The sequence below is a fragment of the Dermochelys coriacea genome, chromosome 1 (assembly GCF_009764565.3).
Source record: "Dermochelys coriacea isolate rDerCor1 chromosome 1, rDerCor1.pri.v4, whole genome shotgun sequence".
NCBI lineage: Eukaryota > Metazoa > Chordata > Testudines > Dermochelyidae > Dermochelys > Dermochelys coriacea.
The window spans coordinates 213,970,547-213,994,138 of record NC_050068.2 but is presented as its reverse complement, the minus strand read 5'-3'; the positions used below and the strand labels follow the sequence as shown (position 1 = coordinate 213,994,138).

The window sequence follows — 23,592 nt, the reverse complement described above, 5'->3', positions numbered from 1 at the left end:
GACATCCTGGATGGTAGTGACAAATTGATTTAGAAGGTTTAACATAATTTCACATCAACTGTGATATTCCATGCAAAATGAAGGAAACACAACTTGAATTCTGGTGAAATTATACATAAAAGTATATTTAGGTATCAGACTCAGGTCTCACTCACAGCCACGCTTCCTTCCCTTATGAATGTGCCAAATCTGTGGGCATGACTGTGCTGCCCTTAACTACTAAAGCACACTCTCTTCCACAGCTGTGAAGATAACCCAGATATTCTGGTAACTTTCTACTATCTAGCATACAGTACTTAATAGTTGTGTAAGCCATTTGCAAAGCATGTGCAGTGTACCCTTCTCACAATTAGTCCATACGGAGGATAACAGCCTATCACTGTTATTAGTTACTTCTTTAGCTCAAAAGGTAAAGTTTTGTGCTGTGGCTCTAAAACTCCTCTGTTGAAATCCTTTTGATGACCTATGTGTGAGGTCAATGTCATTCCAGATAATAGAAATTTAGTCTATTTTAATGTTTCTGATAAAATATTAAAATTACATTCAAAACCCACTACATTAAAAGTACATTAAGGTTTCAGAGTCCATCACTTAAATGGAAATGCCAGAAATTAGGTTATCCTGTAATTATGAAAAAATGTTTATTATTTGATCACATATTCTTTGTTCTATGGGACTCCAGACTCTTTCAATGCATATGCTAGACAGTAAATGAGGCAGAGTGTTGCAAAAAGAGAAAGGACTTTCTCCTGTGTTCAAAGCATGTAACTGGAAGGCAGAAGTGGGGGGTTTTGGCTCTGCTACAGACCTCTTATATGATGATAGACTCATAATACATATGCCCAAGTGGGATAAATTAAGATTGCATGAGCAACTTTAATTCTGGCATTGCCCAATTTTTGAGTGCTAGACTTTGCAACCTTAACATTTATTTAATGTAGTGTTTTATATGTAATTGTAATTGTTGTATATAATAGAAATTCATAAATGCATTGCATTTACTATTCAGTGAAATTTTATTGCATAATCATTTAAATGAGAAATACTTATATTGCAGCATCCACCCAAACTCTGAAACATCAGAAGGTCCTTCATTACAATTACTGTTACATACACTTTTGCAGAGTCCAGGGAAAACTATACATGTAGGATCCAGAGCAGTGAATGGGTGTCATGTGCCCAGACTAATCAGACTAAGTTCAGCTGTCCACCAGCAGAACAAATGACTACACAAGAGCATTATTAAATGTACTTAGTAGACAAATTAAATGGAAAAATTAAGATTTTCTCTAATCCCACACAGTTTTACACCTCTTATGGGCTACTTGTTACAACATTAAATAAAAAAAAATTGGACAGAAATGTGATCAAGTTGAAAGTGTCCAGTTAAACAAAGAGTGCAAACCAGCCATCTCTCACACATTTCAGGAGATACGAGAAGTGTATATATACAGTCTAATACTTTACATTTTCACAGGTCAAGACCCTAGTCCATACAATGGATAGGTTCCCCTTTAGGTGCTTCCATTGGATATGATGGCAGTGAGCTGATCAGACATCTAGCAAATAGGAAAGCTGGGTCTATGGTAAACGGCACACTATGGCTTTTTTTGTTTAATGATACACTCCAGTTTAAGAGACTGTATGCTTAAATAATAACATTTTGTTAAAATGACACAAGTCCCTGAATTTTCTTTCTTGCATTCCGTGTTGAATTGCAGTGAATTCTGCTGCCCTGAGACTCATTATCAGATGTAATCCATGCTTGAAGAGGAATATCCTACTTCACAGGATTAATAATGCTGCTGCAAAAAAGGGAGTGAGAGAAGGTTACTAGATGATGGAGAAGAAAGGAGATGTCCAGGGACTTGCAAGTCAGCTTCTTATTGGAGGAGCAATCAGTGATGGAATCTCGGTACATACATTTACCGCAAGTTGATTATTTTTCACTGTGGACAGCAGTCCCTGAATAGAGGTGGCCATAACCAGCATCCAAGCAAATCCCTCTGCAATCAGTGCCGAGTTCCTAGAGAGCAAATCTACCTCAAGAATTGACTCTAGTTACAGAGATTAAGGCAGAGAACAAACTCCCTTGCTGCTCATAACAGCTCCCCCCGAAAAGAACAAACACGACAACATTTTCAAATACTGAACAGTGAACATACTAAGGCTTCTCACTATTCAAATGTGCTTACAAACCTCTGTTATCAGGAGCGCTAAATTTCTCGGAATGACCTTATGACGATTTGCTGTGGAGGGTGGGAGTGGAGAGAGGAGAGAAAGGTATTCAGCCATTCTTGGTTTTTTGGTTTTGTTTTTTTTTTTTTTAACCATTCATTATCAGTGGCACTAACTGCACTTATCGACTGTTATACAGCACCAATCCCTGCTACAGTTGGGGAGGGAGGTGCTGTTTATGCACAAGGTAGTGGCAGATGCTGCCTGAATTATAACTGGAATTGTGTTTTGATTGTTTGCATGCACTCAAAGCCATAGAGACTTTCATCTAATCCTTTTCTGTGTTGTAGAGTTCTGTCGCATTGAAAACTAGCGTGCTTTCTGCATCAGTTTAACTGCATTTTCCCCCGCCCTCTTGTGTATTCCTGGGACTTGGATATTTCTGAAGTTGGGGGGTTGGGGTTGGGTGTGGGACCACCCAACATGCCATCTGTTTCTCACACTAGGAAGGAGGGTCCACACACAAGAGAAGGAAAAGACAATGTTTGTTAAAAGTACTACATAGAATGTGTAATTAAAATTTCTTTAAAAAGAAAGATCAACCAACCAAAAAATCTTCAAAACACTAAGGGAACTCATTCATGAACACCAGTCAGATGTTACTGTCTCTGCACCTGCCTCCTTGTCCTCCTCCTGACAAGGGGGGAATGACAGGGGAGAAAACTGGAGATGTTTCCTCCACAGGGCTTGGGGGGGCAGGTACTTGGTGGGGTTCAGGGACTACTGCAGGCTCATCGTTCCCCTACTGGATGTGAGGGGTTTTGGGTACCAGTGGAGGGTGTGGTCCCAGAAGTCCTGCAGGCTCCATGTTCTCCCCCTGGTCACTGGGATAGTTCTTGAAAGCTGATCCTCTGGCTTAGCAGCACCCTCAGAGGAGGTGGAGATTTATGGACATGTTCAGGGGCCTAGGCTGCAGGCAGATCCCAAACTCATTCAGCCACCAGTTCAATGAGCCTCTCCCTTAGGGAATGCTCCCAATTCCTTCTGGCGTGCCTTCTGCTCCAGGAACCGGTTCATTAGTGTCTCTTCTTGCTGAAAAGCGAAATCCTCCCATGCCCTGAGGAAGTCAAACTTCTCCCAATTCCTCCTGTCCATCCCTATGAGCAGCTCTTCCAGGGTCCTTCTTCCTCTCCTGTCTCTGTAGTGCTGCTCCTGCCCCCCCCCAGTTGCATGGTTTCACCTCAGGAGCTGAAGATCCTGTCATTTCAAATACAAGGATAGCACTATATTTTTTTTTCCTTTCAAAGAAGCTGAGAAATCCCCCCATGTAATATAACTTTGCTGTAGAAAGCCAAAATTTTGATGCCTTTCAGCATTCCAGGAACCAACTGTTAGACTATCCTTGGCTCCCAGACAACTTCTGGCAGCCCATGAGGAAGGAGCAGAGGCTATTAATGGTAAGGAAAATTTACCAATATTTAAAAAAATAAAAATGTTGATAGGGTGCTTCAGAGGGTCCTGGGGCTTCATTACTGGTTGGCAATGTCTTCTTTAAAGGCTGGCCAACATTTGGAAAACATAGTGGTTTTCAACGCACCAGAACGGAATAGAGGAGGAGATCCGGTGATCTATGCCAGCGAGATGCTTCTGCTGAAGGTCAAATTTTCAAATTTTAAGGCCATTGCTGAACGGAGGGGGTTGGTCAGCTCTGAAAGTGGACCAGGCAGATTTATGCTGTTGTTGAACTTCAAGACCCTGACTGGAGTTTCTGCTACACCAGACATTTGCTGAAATACATTTACAGCACTGGGAGGTAACTTGACTGGAAATTGACTATATTCTCAACTAGCAGGTGGAGTTTCCACACCAAGGAAGATGTGAACCATGAATACCGTCCGCACCCCACCCACCCCAGCATCATAGAAAATCCTACTCCTATGCTCACAACAGGGAAATGGACAGGGCAAGAAGGAGACACCCTCCACAACTTTATTTGGTTCTCTTAAATTTCAGATCAGCACCACAAGTACCTCGGTTCTCCAAGGCAAAGGGACACTGCATTGTGCTTATCCAACTGCCAGACCAGCTCCTTCACCCAACCCGGTTTCCTATGGCATGTGCAGCATGGCTTGGTGTAAGAAGCCAGACACCAGAATCAGGGGTGCTGCAATCTTCCAACAGAGCCAGGAATGCGGTGACTAACTTTCTGTCAGAGAGCCAAAGTGTTCCACAACCAGGTTAAGTTCCTTTCCCAGGATTAACCCTCTGCCCACCTCAGCCACACCCTGGGAGGGATTGCAGGCCTAAATTATTTATCTCCTGTCTTAGAGCACATGGACAGCTCCCTTGGTCACAGAAAGGTTCTAAAGGACAGCAGATAACTTCTGCTCCTCCTGGGATCCCCATGCCAGAGCCAGACCTTTGTCAGCCTGGCTAGTCTGAGGACGAGATATCCTGTAACAGGGAGGTGCTAAGGTCCCAGCATTCTAGTTAGGAGGCAAGTATCAGAGGAGTAGCTGTGTTAGTCTGTATCCACAAAAACAACGAGGAGTCTGGTGGCACCTTAAAGAACCTTTAAGGACCTTTAAGGTGCCACTGGACTCCTCCTTGCTTTTTCTAGTTAGGAGGGGCATTCCCCTGTCAGATTAAAGCTCTGGTTTTGACCACACTTATATCATTTTTACATCAGTGCAACTCCACAGATTTCAATAGTAACTTTGCTTTACACCAACATGAGAGAACAATCAGGCTTTGAAACTTTAAAAAATGAAACAAAAACATAAGCACAATAATTCTTGTATTAGTTTGCTGCCTGTCGGGGAAGATTATATTATATATAATATAATTATAATATAATATTATATATATAGCCTGAGTGAGTGTCTGATTGGCTGCTAGCCTGCAGGGGGCGGGCATTAGGGTGTCTGTGTGTTTGCGTCAGGGAAGCCTGGCTGTTTAAAAATAGCCAGAGCCTCGCGAACCAGCTGAGCGGCAGCGGGGACAGCAGAGCAGCTCACAGCAGGAGTTTGCCTGGGAGTTCGCCTGGAGTGAGCCCAGTGAGGCTTACATCTTGCCAACGTCTCTGAGGAAGCTCATAGTAGGTAGGTGATATGGAAGGGGGGGGTTCAGCTGTTGTGACCTGCACTGGATGTGCCATGTTTGTCTTTCTTCCACAGGACAGAAGCGACTTTGTCTGTACAAAGTGCAAGCTGGTCTCCATATTGGAAGAGAAGATTGAAGGTCTGGAGCAACAGGTAATGACCCTGCGTTGTATACGAGAGACTGAGGATTTTCTGGACCAAACTCAGGATAGCCTTCTAGGGGCACAAAGCTCTAAAGATATAGAGCAGGTTGCACAGAGGAGCCAAGAGGCCAGTGAAGAAGCTTGGCAACATGTGACCTCCAGAAGAGGTAAGCGGAATGTCTGGGTTCCAGTAACACAGACACAGGTAACTAACCGCTTTCATGTTCTCTCCACAGGTACCAATGCGGAGAGTGGACCAGATGATATGTCTGGGGGGAGAAAGCAGAAGGAGACTCCGCTGGTTGGGAGGCATGAGATGCGATGTCCTGAGGTTGGGGGTTCCACGACCACCACTCCCAAGAGGAGAAGGCGGGTGGTGGTGGTCGGGGACTCTCTCCTCCGGGGGACTGAGTCATCTATCTGCCGCCCTGACCGGGAAAACCGAGAAGTCTGCTGCTTGCCAGGGGCTAAGATTCGTGATGTGACGGAGAGACTGCCGAGACTCATCAAGCCCTCGGATCGCTACCCCTTCCTGCTTCTCCACGTGGGCACCCATGATACTGCCAAGAATGACCTTGAGCGGATCACTGCGGACTACGTGGCTCTGGGAAGAAGGATAAAGGAGTTGGAGGCGCAAGTGGTGTTCTCGTCCATCCTCCCCGTGGAAGGAAAAGGCCTGGGTAGGGACCGTCGAATCGTGGAGGTCAACGAATGGCTACGCAGGTGGTGTCGGAGAGAAGGCTTTGGATTCTTTGACCATGGGATGGTGTTCCATGAAGGAGGAGTGCTGGGCAGAGACGGGCTCCATCTTACGAAGAGAGGGAAGAACATCTTTGCCAGCAGGCTGGCTAACCTAGTGAGGAGGGCTTTAAACTAGGTTCACCGGGGGAAGGAGACCAAAGCCCTGAGGTAAGTGGGAAAGCGGGATACCGGGAGGAAGCACAGGCAGGAATGTCTGTGAGGGGAGGGCTCCTGCCTCATACTGGGAATGAGGGGCGATCAACAGGTTATCTCAAGTGCTTATATACAAATGCACAAAGCCTTGGAAACAAGCAGGGAGAACTGGAGGTCCTGGTGATGTCAAGGAATTATGACATGATTGGAATAACAGAGACTTGGTGGGATAACTCACATGACTGGAGTACAGTCATGGATGGTTACAAACTGTTCAGGAAGGACAGGCAGGGCAGAAAAGGTGGGGGAGTAGCACTGTATGTAAGGGAGCAGTATGACTGCTCAGAGCTCCGGTACGAAACTGTGGAAAAACCTGAGTGTCTCTGGATTAAGTTTAGAAGTGTGTGCAACAAGAGTGATGTCATGGTGGGAGTCTGCTATAGACCACCGGACCAGGGGGATGAGGTGGATGAGGCTTTCTTCCGGCAACTCACGGAAGCTACTAGATCGCATGCCCTGATTCTCATGGGTGACTTTAATTTTCCTGATATCTGCTGGGAGAGCAATACAGCGGTGCATAGACAATCCAGGAAGTTTTTGGAAAGTGTAGGGGACAATTTCCTGGTGCAAGTGCTAGGGGAGCCAACTAGGGGGAGCGCTTTTCTTGACCTGCTGCTCACAAACCGGGTAGAATTAGTGGGGGAAGCAAAAGTGGATGGGAATCTGGGAGGCAGTGACCATGAGTTGGTTGAGTTCAGGATCCTGACGCAGGGAAGAAAGGTAAGCAGCAGGATACGGACCCTGGACTTCAGGAAAGCAGACTTTGACTCCCTCAGGGAACAGATGGCCAGGATCCCCTGGGGGACTAACATGAAAGGGAAGGGAGTCCAGGAGAGCTGGCTGTATTTCAAGGAATCCCTGTTGAGGTTACAGGGACAAACCATCCCGATGAGTCGAAAGAATAGTAAATATGGCAGGCGACCAGCTTGGCTTAATGGTGAAATCTTAGCGGATCTTAAACATAAAAAAGAAGCTTACAAGAAGTGGAAGGTTGGACATATGACCAGGGAAGAGTATAAAAATATTGCTCGGGCATGTAGGAAAGATATCAGGAGGGCCAAATCGCACCTGGAGCTGCAGCTAGCAAGAGATGTCAAGAGTAACAAGAAGGGTTTCTTCAGGTATGTTGGCAACAAGAAGAAAGCCAAGGAAAGTGTGGGCCCCTTACTGAATGAGGGAGGCAAGCTAGTGACAGAGGATGTGGAAAAAGCTAATGTACTCAATGCTTTTTTTGCCTCTGTTTTCACTAACAAGGTCAGCTCCCAGACTGCTGTGCTGGGCATCACAAAATGGGGAAGAGATGGCCAGCCCTCTGTAGAGATAGAGGTGGTTAGGGACTATTTAGAAAAGCTGGACGTGCACAAGTCCATGGGGCCGGACGAATTGCATCCGAGAGTGCTGAGGGAGTTGGCGGCTGTGATTGCAGAGCCCTTGGCCATTATCTTTGAAAACTCGTGGCGAACGGGGGAAGTCCCGGATGACTGGAAAAAGGCTAATGTAGTGCCCATCTTTAAAAAAGGGAAGAAGGAGGATCCTGGGAACTACAGGCCGGTCAGCCTCACCTCAGTCCCTGGAAAAATCATGGAGCAGGTCCTCAAAGAATCAATCCTGAAGCACTTAGAGGAGAGGAAAGTGATCAGGAACAGTCAGCATGGATTCACCAAGGGAAGGTCATGCCTGACTAATCTAATCGCCTTTTATGATGAGATTACTGGTTCTGTGGATGAAGGGAAAGCAGTGGATGTATTGTTTCTTGACTTTAGCAAAGCTTTTGACACGGTCTCCCACAGCATTCTTGTCAGCAAGTTAAGGAAGTATGGGCTGGATGAATGCACTATAAGGTGGGTAGAAAGCTGGCTAGACTGTCGGGCTCAACGGGTAGTGATCAATGGCTCCATGTCTAGTTGGCAGCCGGTGTCAAGTGGAGTGCCCCAGGGTCGGTCCTGGGGCCCGTTTTGTTCAATATCTTCATAAATGATCTGGAGGATGGTGTGGATTGCACTCTCAGCAAATTTGCGGATGATACTAAACTGGGAGGAGTGGTAGATACGCTGGAGGGGAGGGATAGGATACAGAAGGACCTAGACAAATTGGAAGATTGGGCCAAAAGAAATCTAATGAGGTTCAATAAGGATAAGTGCAGGGTCCTGCACTTAGGATGGAAGAATCCAATGCACCGCTACAGACTAGGGACCGAATGGCTCGGCAGCAGTTCTGCGGAAAAGGACCTAGGGGTGACAGTGGACGAGAAGCTGGATATGAGTCAGCAGTGTGCCCTTGTTGCCAAGAAGGCCAATGGCATTTTGGGATGTATAAGTAGGGGCATAGCGAGCAGATCGAGGGACGTGATCGTTCCCCTCTATTCGACACTGGTGAGGCCTCATCTGGAGTACTGTGTCCAGTTTTGGGCCCCACACTACAAGAAGGATGTGGATAAATTGGAAAGAGTACAGCGAAGGGCAACAAAAATGATTAGGGGTCTAGAGCACATGACTTATGAGGAGAGGCTGAGGGAGCTGGGATTGTTTAGTCTGCAGAAGAGAAGAATGAGGGGGGATTTGATAGCTGCTTTCAACTACCTGAAAGGGGGTTTCAAAGAGGATGGCTCTAGACTGTTCTCAATGGTAGCAGATGACAGAACGAGGAGTAATGGTCTCAAGTTGCAATGGGGGAGGTTTAGATTGGATATTAGGAAAAACTTTTTCACTAAGAGGGTGGTGAAACACTGGAATGCGTTACCTAGGGAGGTGGTAGAATCTCCTTCCTTAGAGGTTTTTAAGGTCAGGCTTGACAAAGCCCTGGCTAGGATGATTTAACTGGGACTTGGTCCTGCTTTGAGCAGGGGGTTGGACTAGATGACCTTCTGGGGTCCCTTCCAACCCTGATATTCTATGATTCTATGATATTACACACTTGTAATTTTTGTGAACTGACACTAGAGAGAGCTGGTGATCAGGGGAAAGGAGGTTTTCTTTGTAGTCTCACTTGTCCTGTTTACCAAGGTTCCTGCTGGCAGGAGGCTGCTGTTTTCAGTGGGGCCTGGAGAGCCTAGGATGGAGAACAGCTGGACCTAGACTAGTTCAGTGGTACAGACAGATCTGGAAGCTCAGAGTTACGGAAAGGGAAGGTGTGGGAGAACTCTGAAAATGTTTTTAATTCATGGAAGACTCTTCATTTCACAGTCTGTATTTAGCTACAGTTCAATGGTATTTTTGTTCTTGTCTCACTGTTCCCTCCCCATTCCACAGATACATATATTCCAAATATCTCCAAAATATATTAATTGCTGTTTATTTTTGTCTAATTGTTTATTTGGATTAACCCATCAGACTACTAGCAGTTCAGGTCTTTGGACCCCAAAACCTTGCAATCAGCATACTTTTAGTGACATAGTCTTCTATTTTTAGCTGTCAATAAACTATTAGCAAGTATTTTATTTATTGTCACTACTCCTTACATGTAGGTTTTTTTTCTCTCCCCACTCCAAACACTCTGATTGGGTATGTACCCCACGCAGGCCCTGAAAGGGTTAATGTGGGCCTGAGAGGCTAATTAACACATCTGGCAGCACCTGAGAGAGAGCTCGCCTCCCGATTTCACTGATAACCGAGCCCAGTGTGGAAGGGGCTGGGTGGTGATTATAAAGCCAAAAAGGTTGTAGTAGAAAGAGTCTGAAAGAAAACAGAGAACATGAGAATTATAATTAAAGCTGCTGAAAAGTGTTATGAATGAATGACTTCCATATTTTCCGAAGTGAAGGAAATATTGAAGGTTAAAAGAACGGTAGTGACTGTTTTCAGCTGGAATGCCTACAGTCTACTAGCAGATGGGCAGGAATTAAATAAAAATATTACTGATATGAAAACCAAGCCTGATGTAATGTGGACACAAGACACTGGGTTAATAGAAAAGCTAGACTATAAAATCCAGGGATATGGTGTATATATAGACCTCAGAGAGAAATAGGAAAGGGTGGTAGTGTCTGCACCTTCATGAAGTAGATCCTGAGCTACTTTGAAGCAGAAGCTAAGTATCGAGTATACTGCTACTGAGATACTGATACAAAGCAATTCTGCTCCTCTAAGACTTTATAATGTCTATAACCCATGCAGGAAACTAGAAACTATGGAACTGAAAGAATTAATTGTGGATGTCACATGCCTGCTCATTATCTGTGGTGATCTGAATAGTCACAACAGATTATGGGGAAGTAAGAAAAATGATAAAAATGGAAAATGTTTAGAGCTATTCTTTGAAGAGAATAATTTAGTAATATTAAATGATGGAGCACCTACCAGATTCAATGCAGTTGATGGAAGCTTCTTTAGCTTCTATACCATAAAATTCAGCTGGGAAATTTACCGAGAGAAGGGAATTAATTACATATTAAGGAAATAGGAAATACCAAAGAGGAGGATAATATCCATAGGCGTAGTTTGACTTCTATATCTGGGAGGGAGACAGCTCCTGTCGGGCCATGGGGCTGCATGTGAGGGCCACTATGTTTCAAAAAGTCAGCAATGACAAGGATCAGAGGATAGAAATTAGGAAGAGGAAAAGAACATTCATTAAGGATAATTATGAGAGGATGAAGAGGTGGGAGGAGGATGTGGATATTATTTTAATGAAAACTTTAGTATGAGAGAACTCCAGAACATGATAAGGAATAAAAGCACCTAGCCAGGTAAGGATGGAATAAGCTTGAAATGCTTTAACTTCTTAGTGAAGGAAGCATGAGTGTGATACTAAAATTCCATAATATCATATGGCTAAAAGGCGAAATAGCTAATGACTGGAAACATGCAATTATTGTCCCAGTGAGGCAATTGGGTAAGATGTGCTCAGGTCCTGAGGCATACAGACCAATTGGCAAACCAAAGTATTCATGATATGACATGAAAAAAGCCTACGATGTGTCACGGAGAGAAGGACTTCTTCATAAAGTGGCCTCCATGTGTGTTCCAGGAAAATGTACAGATGGAAAAGGGACTTCTTGAGCAAAAGAACTATACATCTCTGAATAGGGAAACCTTTTTCCAACATATATTCAATTGCAAATAGAACTCCACAGAAGAATGTAATTAGGCCAACCCTTCTTAATATCATGATAAATGACCTCCTTAAGGAGATGAGTACAGGAATAGGGATCATGTTATTTGCTGATGATTGTGCCATACGGACCAAAAGCAGAAACCATGAAAGCACCTCCAAAAGATTCAATGATGCACGTGAGAGAAGTGCAGAAAAGAGAAACGGGTGGGGGCTTCAGTTTCTCCATAGACAAAACTAAGGGAATGATTTTCACAAAAAAGGAAAATCCAGAAAGATGTAAAGTTATATCTGTATGACCAACAGATAAATATAACGAAAAACTACAAATTCTTAGGTGTGATATTTGATAACAAGCTCACTTGGAGGGACCACAATGAAAATATTAAAGATCAGTCCAAAGGCAGAATTAACTTACTTAAAAGTGTCTGTGGAACATCCTGTGGCGTGGATAAGAAAATAGTGGTAATGCTAGAAAGTTAGTCCAATTATTGAGTATGGATGCCAGACCTTTGGGTTAGCAGTGAACGTAAATCTAAGAAAATTAGACTATGTCCAAGCATAGGCAATGTATATTGATGTGGTGCATTTATTACTATGCCACTGTATGTACTACAGATAGCAGCCTGTGAAATGCCCATCATGCTTACAAGGAAGCTTTTGGACTTAACCTTTGACTAAGTAATAGTGAAGATGACATCACAAAGCTAATATATAATGATTGTTGGGAATTAAGTGGAGATTGGGTAAGACAAAAAAAATCAAAATTCCCAAGGTAAGTAGAGTACAGATGTGATAAGGAATATTGATGGAAATAGAAGATTGAAAAATCTATAGCTATGGGGAAATACTCTTTATCCCCCCGAGAGAAACATGGAATTATATAATGAAAGAAATGCAACAAGAATAATGATAAATATACAAGATATAGCAAATCAATAAACTGGTGATAAGTGTGAACACTACTGCCAAATATATACAGACAGCTTCAAAGAGGAAGGAACAGGAAGAGTGGGAACAGCTTTCTACATGCCTTCACTCAGACTCAAGAAAACCATAATGCTATCTAACTTCGTAGCTATCTTTACAGCTGAGCTAAGAGAGACTATTCTAGCCCTAAATTGGGCTTTAAATGTGTGGCTAGCTGCCGTAGCCATCCTGACTGATCCAGACAGCAGGCAATATACAGTGGTAAATCTGAGAGCAGAAATTATATTCTTAATGAAATATTACTGCTAACAACCAAACCGTTACAATTGGATATAACCATAGTAATAGCATGGCTCCTGGCACATGTAGGGATAGCAGACAATGAACTGGTGGACAAACAGGCAAAAAGTGCTATTAATCATGAACAAGTTGACCTAGGAATCCCCTTAAGCAAACTGGAATTTAAACATCTATTCAAAAATGAGCCAAGGAGGGAAGGGCAAGAACTGTGGGCAAATGAAAGAAAGGGGAAAAATTCTTAGACGTATGCTCACCAGTTGAAAATGTTGATATGACCCAAGCCCTGAGAGGAAGACTGAAGTGACTCCATTTAGAATTCTAACAGGACATTGCAGGCTAAATAGTAATTTATTTCTAATTAACAAGTATAAAGATGGATTATGCGTAACATGTAAGGTCCAGGAAATGATAGATCATATTCTCTGGGATTGTAAAGACTGTACCAGTGAAAGGAAGTATTTATATAGAAAAGTCAGAGGTCTTAAAGTAACAAAATTTTGCTTGCAACATCTATCAAGTTTCAGAGTAGCAGCCGTGTTAGTCTGTATTCACAAAAAGAAAAGGAGTACTTGTGGCACCTTAGAGACTAACAAATTTATTTGAGCATAAGCTTTCGTGAGCTACAGCTCACTTCATTGGATGTAGCTCATGAAAGCTTATGCTCAAATAAATTTGTTAGTCTCTAAGGTGTCACAACATCTATCAAGAATACAAGGAAAAGGGAGCCTAATAAAAAAAAAGCTCTTCTGCAATTCTTGAAGGATACCAGGAAAGATGCAAGACTCTAAGTCATGAAGAAGATACAAAATACAGTGCATGGTGGTAAAACACTCAGGAAGTGAGTCTTGTATGCCACAAAAGCCAGGAAGAAGAAGAAAGAAGCTACAAGCAGAGTCTGCAGTCATGCTCTGGGGGATGGAAGCGGTTCAGGGAGGCACCAAGGAGTCTGAGGGAGAAGACCTTAGCTGCCAGCTACAGGGTCCCGGACTGTAATCTGAGTAGAGGCAGAGCCTGGGTTCCCCTATCAGCCACCAAGAAAAGTGAGGTGAAACCCCTTGAGATAAGGGAAGTAAGGACCATGGAGCCGAGAGAGAGACATAAGACCTGCCGTAAGGTCACTGGACTGTATTACTCTGGAAGGTGCCCTAACAGGGGTGGACTATAGCATGACCTGGCCAGAGGCCCAAGTTGCAGGAAGAGAGACTGCCACAATAATGGAGCAACCATTGGTATGGGGTGCTAAATGGTGACATACCCACTATGCTAAGCGTGGCCATGAGGAGGTGCTCATGTGGTGAGTGAACCCCATTACAAACACATATACACCTTCTCTTGCTTTCTCACTATATTTCTCTTCTGCCTTCTTAGACCCCAAATTCCCAATTTTGCGACCTAAACTAGTCTCGGATTAGCCCTGTTGTGTTCCTCTCCCTGTGATAGTCCTCCATTCAGGAGCCAGTCCCTGTCTGCTTCCATACAAGAGGATGCAGCTTCCCTTATTGCTGCTTTCTGGCCCTACTTCCCCAAAACTCCTCCCTCCCCATGGTTATACCTGCCTGCACTGGGAAATGGTAAAGACTGAGATTTTCTTTTCACTGACTTTCCTCCGACCCTGGGTTTCTCTCTTCCTTTTAAAAACATTAGCAGGGAACAACCCATATCACTCTTCTTAAACAGAGCCAATGACTGCCTCTGCTTCCAATGGGTTTAGGTAATGTCAAGGCTCAAAAATTCAGGAACGGTCTTCTAGCCAGGGGTGAAAGTAACTTAAAGGACTTACCAGTACTCCGGAGTCCTGAGCAGGGGGGCATGGCCTTGACCAGAAGAGGCATGGCCTCAACCGGAAGAGGCGGGGCCTTTAAATACCTGGGTCCTTTAAATCAAGATTTAAAGGCCCCAGGGCTGTGGCTGGGAGCCCCCAAGCCTTTAAATCACCCCCAGAGCTACCAGCTGCAGAGGCAGCTGGGAGCCCTGGGGCTCAGAGGTGATTTAAATGGCCCCGGGCTCCGGCCACCGCTACCACAGCAGAGCTCCAGGCCCTTTAAATCACCGCTGGAGCCCTGCCGCTGCTACCCCGAGGCTCCGGCAGCAGGGCTCGGGTGGCGCTTTATAGGGCCCGGGGCTCTGGCTGCTGCAGGGAGCCCGGGGCCCTTTAAAGCACCAGCCTGGTCCAGCCCGGCACGGCGTACTGGCTCTTGCTGGTATGCCATACCGGACCAGACCAGCTTACTTTCATCTCAGCTTCTAGCCAGCTGGCTGCTCCCCTGGAGTCAGAAAGGGAGAAACAGGAACAGAGAGGGCTTCTGCTCCAATGGCTCAGCTGTGGTTCACCAAAGGGAGCTCTGCTACACCCTGATTTTCCTTCTCCAGCCCTCTCCACGCAGCCGTTATTCTCCTTCCTCCACATATTGTTCCCCATATTCTGTCTTTAGCATGCTCCCCTCACATCTCCAGTCCACACCATAAAGGCTAATGGTGAAATTGAAAAGTCGGAGTTTTGCTATTTAATTCAACAGAGCCAGGATTTCACTCTGAAGGTAGTAAGGGGACACCTTGAATACTGTGTGCAATTCTGGTCACCCCACTTCAAAAAAGATATATTAGAATTGTGAAAACAACAGAGAAGGGCAACAAAAATGATTAGGGATATGGAACAGGTTCTGTACGCAGAGAGGTTTAAAGAACTATAGAGGTCTATAAAACCATGACTGGTGTGGAGAAAGTGAATAGGGAAGAATTATTTACCTCTTCACATAACACAAGAACCACGGATCACCCAATGAAATTATAGGTACTAGGTTTAAAACAAATACACAGGGAAGTACTTCACACAATGCACAGTCAACCTATGGAACTCTGTGCAAGGGGAAGTTGTGAAGCACAAAAGTATAACTGGGTTAAAGAAAAAATTAGGTAAGTTCATGGAGGTCCCTCAATGGTTGTTAGTCAAGATGGTCAGGGACACAACCCCATGCTCTGGGTGTCTCTAATCTTCTGACTGCCAGAAGCTGGGACCGGACAACAGGGAATGGATCATACAATAAATTGCCCTGTTCGGTTCATTCCCTCTGAAGCCTCAAGAGCTGGCCACTGTCAGAGGACAGGATACTAGGCTAGATGGACCATTGGTCTGACACAGTGTGGGCTATTATTATGTTCATAAATAATCGCCAGGTAAATTCTCTCCCACACATACATAAACTCCCCTGCGCACAACTCATTTATCATATTCACCTATACTCATCCCCCACCATCAACACACCTACATTCCCCATCACATTCACCAGTCAATGTGCAACTGAATATGGTCCATGCTGTTTATAGAGATAAGAGATAAGCAGGTGGTGGTATGGTAATAACAGTTGTACTCAGGGTTTGTGTTTTGTCTTGTGCTGTCTTCATCTGGATATGTGAAAATTGTATTATTATGATGGAAAAGTGGGAACAGAAGAAAAAATGATGGTGAGAAAATTCTCTAAAAATTCAGCTCAGGTGGAGACCCAGCATGGAATATTTCAACCCAAAAGGTTAAAGTTTTGAAAAATTATGAGCAACTGAGGATAGGGAGGTGGTAAAAGTTATAATGGAAACCAGATTGCTACCTTGATTATAGAAGGTGCATCTAAAACTTCTATAATATCCAAATGATGTAGCATTCATTAAATCAGAAAGTTATACTCCAATACTACCCTCAAACAGTTTGTTTTGCAGGCAGCCTGGCCTAGTGGATAGCACACTGGACTGGGCCTAAGGTGACCTAAATTCTATTATTCCCAGCTCTGCCACTGGCCTGCTGGGTGACCTTGGATGAGTCACTTTGCATTTCTGTGCCTCAATTTCCCCATCTGTAAAATGACAACACTGACCTTCTTTGTAAAGCACTTTGAAATGAACTCTGAGCTATATCAAAGCCATGTATTGTTATTGTGTAGGATGAGACCTACTTATCAAACCAAATTGGAAGAAAATCAGTTTAGAAATTTCAAAGCTATGAAAGATTGAATTCAGCATGCCTCCACCAAACATGCCTCAAGTCACAACGGGCACAAATTCACTACTAACCAAGTATGATCATTTATTTTCAGATGTTCAGAACTTAACTTACAACCACAAGTTTTGAAAACACACACGCACACCCCCCGAAGCAGGGAGTGGAGGGTGGAGTGGGGAATAACTGTGTGCTGGAGGGGGCTGTCATCAGCTGCTGGTTAAAACTATGTCATCAGTTTGAAAAGAAGTGTGGGCTGGTTCCTCTCTCTCTCTCTCTCTCTCTGACTCACCACATCACTGTATACTGTTAAAACAATCATCTCATAGAATTCTTAAAAAGCTTCACTGACTGTGTTTCCACAACTTTCCTTGGTAACCTGTTCCAGTGCCTAACTACACTTATAGTTAGAAAGCTTTTTCTAATATCCAACCTAAATCTCCTTTGCTGCAAACTAAACTGATTACCTCTTGTCTTTCCCTCAGTGTATATGGAGAACAATTGATCTCTGTCCTCTTCATAACAGCTATTAACATATTTAAAGACTTTTGAGATCCGTCTTCAGCCATCTCTTCTCGAGACTAAACATGCCCTATTGTTTCAAACTATTCTCATAAGTCATGCTTTCTAAATTTTTTATTATCTTAGTTGCTCCCCTTTGGATTCTCCCCAATTTGTGTATGTCTTTCTTAAAACAAGGTGCCCAAAACTGGACACAATACTCCATCTGAGGCCTCACCAGTAGTAGTAGAGTAGCAAAATTACTTCCTGTGTCTTACATATGATGTTCCTGTTGGCACACCCTGGAATGATATTTGCCTTTTTGGTAACAGCATCACTTTGTTTACTCATTCGATTTGTGATCCACTGTAATGCCCAGATCCTTTTCAGCAGCACTACTGCCTAGCCAGTTATTCTCCATTTTGTATTTCTGCACTTAATTTTTCCCTCCTAAGAGTAGTACTTTTCACATGTCTTGACTGAATTTCATCTTGTTGATTTCAGACCAATTCTCCAGTTTATCAGGGTCATTTTGAATTCTAATGGTGTTCTCCAAAGCAAACCCCTCCCAGTTTGGTGTCATCATCAGATTTAGAAACATATTCTCCACTCCATTATCCAAGTCATTAATGAAAATAGAGACTAATACTTGAACTGGATGCTGGCTAGTCTCTGCAAGACCCCTACTAGATATTTTTTCCCAATGTGACAGTGAACGATTGATAACTACTTTAAGTACAGCCTTTCATCCAGTTATGCACCCACTATATAGAAATTTCATCTCTATACCATATTTCCCTAGTATGCTTATGAGAATGTCATGTGGGATTGTGTCAAAAGCCTTACTAAAGTCCAGATATCACATCTACTACTTTCCCCCCTATCCATTAGGTTGGTTACCCTGTCAAAAAGGGAAATTAGAGTAGTTTAGCATGAATTGTTCTTGATAAATCTATGCTGGTTATTACTTATCATCTAATTATCCTCTATGTTTTAATAAATTGATTGTTTAACAATTTGTACCAGTATCTCAGTATCAAAGTTAGGCCAACTGGTGTATAATTCCTTGGGTCCTCCTTTTTCCTTATTTTGAAGATAGGTACTATGTTTGCTGTTCGCCAGTCCTATGAAGAGCAAATTTATGGTCTTTAGGGAATGTACCTGATAGCTCCAAGGATCAGATACTTAAAAAAATACATGGAAGGGGAACATTCTTACCGGCTCTTACATCCCATCTCAAGCACCTTCACACATGCACTTCAATTCACACAAGTCGAACACCACTACACTTTTCAGAGTAGCAGCCCTGTTAGTCTGTATTCGCAAAATGAAAAGGAGTACTTGTGGCACCTTAGAGACTAACAAATTTATTTGAGCATAAGCTTTCGTGATCTACAGCTCACTTCATCGGATGCATCATGAAAGCTTATGCTCAAATAAATTTGTTAGTCTCTAAGGTGCCACAAGTACTCCTTTTCTTTTTACTACTACACTTGTCAATATACTCAGTATATAAAGTATAAGGATTTTCAGCAAACCAGTAGTTCATTATACATTTCTTTGCCTCGTGCTGCTGCTTCTTTTTCTGGTTAGGTGACAGAGAAATTTTGTTTCAATGGGAAAAAATATCCATAAACAGGGCCTAGACTCCATTGATTTTTCTCTGACCTGTGTTGCTCTTCCCCCTGCACCACACACAAGGCTGTTCTACTACAGATGGGCCTGAAGTGCAGCCCCAGGAAGGGAGAAGTAGCATTAGGATCCAGCCTTTAAAGCTTGGGTCTTTCTCTCTCTCTCTCTCTCTCTCTCTTTCAGCTCATTAACCAGGAAGCAGAAAATTTAGTTATGTTTTCAGAAAAGCAGAAGAAACCTGGAGTGATGGGCTCACCAGACACTAACCACAGTTTCTGTGACAGCATGTGTTCAACTTCACATCTCTGCTCACACTCTGCTCTTCTCACACAGTGAAAGACTCGCTTTTACACCCACAGAGGATGGTGTCACTTGCAGGCACTAACCTCACTTCCTGTGAGTCTTTTGCACACCAGTTGGAGCTGTTCAATATGCTAAAGCTAGAGAACTGTTAGCTGACAACTCGTATAACCGTTGATGCTTATCAACAAAATCACAGACAAACAATCTGCTAGATATTAACTCCTATAGCCCATCCCTGAAGCAGTAAAGATTGAAGTGTTTTGCCACTTGGGCATAGGCCTGAGACAATGTGCTATCTGCTCTGGAAATGTCCACCTGTATTTCATTGTTTCAGAGTCATAGCATATTTTTCTACAGCTTTACACTCTTCTGAAGACACATGAACACTGTCCCTTTGTCCCACAGCTGCAGAGGATTTTAACTCCAGACTAAGAAATTGTTTTTAAATGGAAAGTCACATCTTTTGCTTTTAATAATGACATTGTTTTGTCCAATAATGGTTTATTTTTAAAAAATGGATGTGAGGTGTATTGAAAACTGAATTAAAATTATAAGCTATCACTTAACATCTGTAAAGAGCTTTCGGCTCATGCTTGCAGGCTTGGGGGTTCTGTAGGGAAGCATGCAATCTGAACCTTGAGTAGTTAGTCGGCAGAGAGCCAGCCAACAGTCAGGTGGAGTGAGTTGTGCCTCACTGATTTAGGGAGCAGCCTGCTTTGTTTTTCTCTGTTTTGGGTTCTTGTGTATTATCATTCAGAATTCTAAGAAATAAAGTAGTGTTACATTCCAACCTTCCAGGAAGAGTATTTGTTTTTAATCTAACTTTCTTGTATGTACCCCACAAACATAACAGGGTGCATAAAGCTGAGCTCCTAAATCCATGTTCAGGCACTCAAGTAAGTGGCCTGCTTTTCAAAAGTGCTGTACTTTCAATAGCTCCAGAGGAAATCATACTGACAGAGAGCAACAAAGAGCCCAGCTGTGAGTTTTTCACTGGGTTTCTTTGTGCTGGAGGAAAAGGGAGATTTACAATTGGATTGTTCCCTTCTGGGGAAGAAGGGAATAGAAAGACACTATTTTGTTTGGTTTCAGAGTAGCAGCCGTGTTAGTCTGTATTTGCAAAAAGAAAAGGAGTACTTGTGGCACCTTAGAGATTAACAAATTTATTTGAGCATAAGCTTTCGTGAGCTACAGCTCACTTCATCAGATGCATCCAAAAATGCTCACGAAAGCTTATGCTCAAATAAATTTGTTAGTCTCTAAGGTGCCATAAGTACTCCTTTTCTTTTTACTATTTTGTTTGTTTTGCCCTCCTCAAACAAGAAAAGGATTTACAGACCTGGGTTCCTCTCCATTCTGGAAAAAAGAAAAGGAGTACTTGTGGCACCTTAGAGACTAACAAATTTATTAGAGCATAAGCTTTCATGAGCTACAGCTCACAGCTCACGAAAGCTTATGCTCTAATAAATTTGTTAGTCTCTAAGGTGCCACAAGTACTCCTTTTCTTTTTGCGAATACAGACTAACACGGCTGCTACTCTGAAATCTCCATTCTGGAGCGTCTTTGTTTTTGTGTGTTCAGTCTGCTTGAGGACACTAGGCTCTTCTTAAATGAAAGGAGCTAAGGACTGAGGGCTAGATCCACAAAGGGACTTAGGCACCTCACTGCCACTTTAGGTGCCTAAGTCCAGCATTTATTTGCCACTGAGATCCTCAAACTCAGCTGCTACCTAAACCTGTAGGCCTCTAAATTGCTTCTAGATGCCTAAATTTCTGCAGGTGGACATGTGCACAGTCACCTGAGTCCTGATTTTGCTGAGCTGCTCAGCACCCTAGCTCACACCAAAGCCCTGGAAGGATTCACAAACTAGGCATTCCTCCACCTATCTCACCTGCAGGGCTTCATCCAGTAGCTGTTTTCAGAGCACATCTAAACCACACAAAAGACAGAGGAAAAGGAGTTGATGTTGGTTGTGCCAATTGCCCCATAGTTCGAGCACTCACCTGTAAAATAAGAAACCTGAGTTCAAGTCCCTGCTCCATGTCAGGCAGAATGGATGCTTTGAACTCAGGTTTCCTACATGCTGGGTGAGTGCTCTGGATATAAGGCGGCAGTGGCATCACCACTGCTGCCTCCTCTTCCTTTTGTGTGTGTGAGAAAGGACTGACTTGGCCGACGTGACTAACTCCAGAAGAAAGTTCATGGCTGCGAATCCCAAGCAGAAGTAGTCTCCTTTGGGGGGCGGGGGCGGTCTTAGGCCTGGCCTCTCCGCATAGCATTTCCCACTGGTTAGTTCAGGCAGCTCCCTGCTCAGTGTGCTGGTTTTGGAGGATCCCATTCTTAGGCACCAGCTCTCCCCATGCTTTGTAAAGGGAGTTTGGACATCTAACTAAGGGATGTGGCTTCCACCAGGTGGTAGGTGCCTAAACGTTCTGAGGCCCCTGAGGCTTTTAGACTCAGATCCTCAAAGGTATTTAGGCACCTTGCTCCCACTGAATTCATTGGATCTGGGCCTTAAAAGTACTGGATACAGGAACTGGGTGGTCCAAATAATGGAAAGTTTGGCTGTGCTCTAGGGCTTTCCTCAGGGAACATTGTGGTTATGAGGAAGAAGTAGGACTCTTGAGAACCCATAAAGTTTAGGAGGCCAACCCAGACTCTTGCTGTATTCCAGGGAATGCAGCTGGAACTCATGGAGCGGAGATGGCTGAAGTAGTGCTTTTTTCCTATAAGCAATGAACCAAAAATTGACCCCGTGACACACCCAGTAATAACAAACACTAACAAATAGTTTGAGACAAATGGCATGAACATCTTGTCTGACTTAACTTTTGTGTATATATATAATAAAGCCATACAACGGTAAAGCTTTAAAGTCATGCACTGACCTGAGCCAAAGCATTTGAATTCTGAGCACATTAACACTATGGAAGAAGGCTGCCTAAGCTGTAGATAGGAGTGAGATTTCCATGGACTGAATATTCCATGGGCAAGGCACTATCTGCTATTGTGGCTGGTAAATCAGGGAGTCAGAGCTGGTGACCAGAAACTGATTGAGGACAAGGCCAGGATTGGCCATGAAGGGGTTGAAAAGTACGAGGAGAATCATGAAGGCAGAAGCAATTAAATCTCAAGAGAAATATTTATTGCATGGAAAAATCTGCAGCCATACAAACCTGTCCTAAACGTAACAGGAATCCACTTTTTCGTTGTGCAATGCATCAAGCACAATACAAGAGCGTTGCAAAAATTATATTCACCTCTTACCCTGAGGTGAGTAATATTGTCTTTGTTTTCCAGTATCTGTCATAACTGTAAGTGCAAAGTGAGTAGATTTTACACCTGGGCTGCTAAATATTCCTGACAGTCTTGCAAGTCTGCTTTATGAAATAAGTGTAACGGATAGTGTGAAACAGCCACTTTCTCAAGATATGTGAGAATCTGCTCCATTGCAAGGCATGTGACAGTTTGACTATGTTGTAACTCAATAAAAATGTGCAAAAAATTACATATTTTATACCACTTCCCATAAGGCAGCTTTTTTATCCTACCTCATGTATATGGCCTTTGGACTCCAGTACACCTTCTAGTCTCTCAAAGAGCCATTCCTCTCACACATCATGAAAAAATCAGTCACCTGACTTTCTCCCTTTGCCCTCCCCTTTTCTGCAGACAAGGGACTAGATTCTCACTGGGTAATGACTCTTTTGCACCTCTCAGGAGACACAAAATAGCCTTAATTCAACCATAAATGCCCAGCAGACAATTCCGCTGGCATAGAAAAACTGCCATCTGGTGTATGTGTAGCCAAGTCTTGGGTCTCTATCCCCACATCCTCTGCTCCACCATAGCAATCCTCCACTGGTGCAGCGTCTGTTAAGGACCTATGAGATCGGTGGAACTGAAAGCCACCTACAAGCAGCATTGAGTTTGGTGTGGGCTGGAAACACCACCTAATGCCTCCCGCACTTTGTCCTGCATCCAGGAATTTTTATCTGAAGGACGCATTCAATTCCCCGTGATAGAGTCAGCTAGAGCCGGAGCCAGGGAGTGGGGGCTGCAGGGAAGCCTACTCTTGCTGTCAGCCTGTATTGCACAGTATTACCATAAGTACACACCATGGTGAAAGATAAACAGCCCAGTGTGTGTGTCTGTGAAACCATCTGAACTGGTCAGGCAGTGTGGTTGATGAAGTAGCAAGGGAGCTGCCCTGTGGGCTTGTTCAGAGTGAGTAAGTCCCTCAGCTGATGAGCATACATATGGGACACCTGCGTGATGGCAGGAGATGTGGGCACCATGGACAAGATGCTGTCCTGACTAGTGGAACAACAAAAGGAGATGCAGCAGACCCAGCAGGTGGAGAGGCAAGCACTCCCAAATTGGCAGGCAGTTGCAAGAATTCATCAAGTGGCAACGAATGTTGCAAGAATTCATCAAAGAGCAGGGCCAGTTATAGCAACAGCTCCTGCAAAGGCTGGTGAGTGCTAGTGAGGGGACTGGGAATCAAATAGTG

At 43.6% G+C, this 23,592-nt stretch overlaps 1 long non-coding RNA gene across 1 annotated transcript; it reads left to right on the top strand.

The window, feature by feature from the left end:
• LOC122460015 lies at window positions 1–23,327 on the top strand. The gene is made up of 3 exons (XR_006281032.1): window positions 1–1,858; window positions 22,536–22,545; window positions 23,316–23,327. It is a non-coding gene; the product is annotated as an uncharacterized LOC122460015 (long non-coding RNA).
• The last annotated feature ends 265 nt before the right edge of the window (window positions 23,328–23,592 follow it).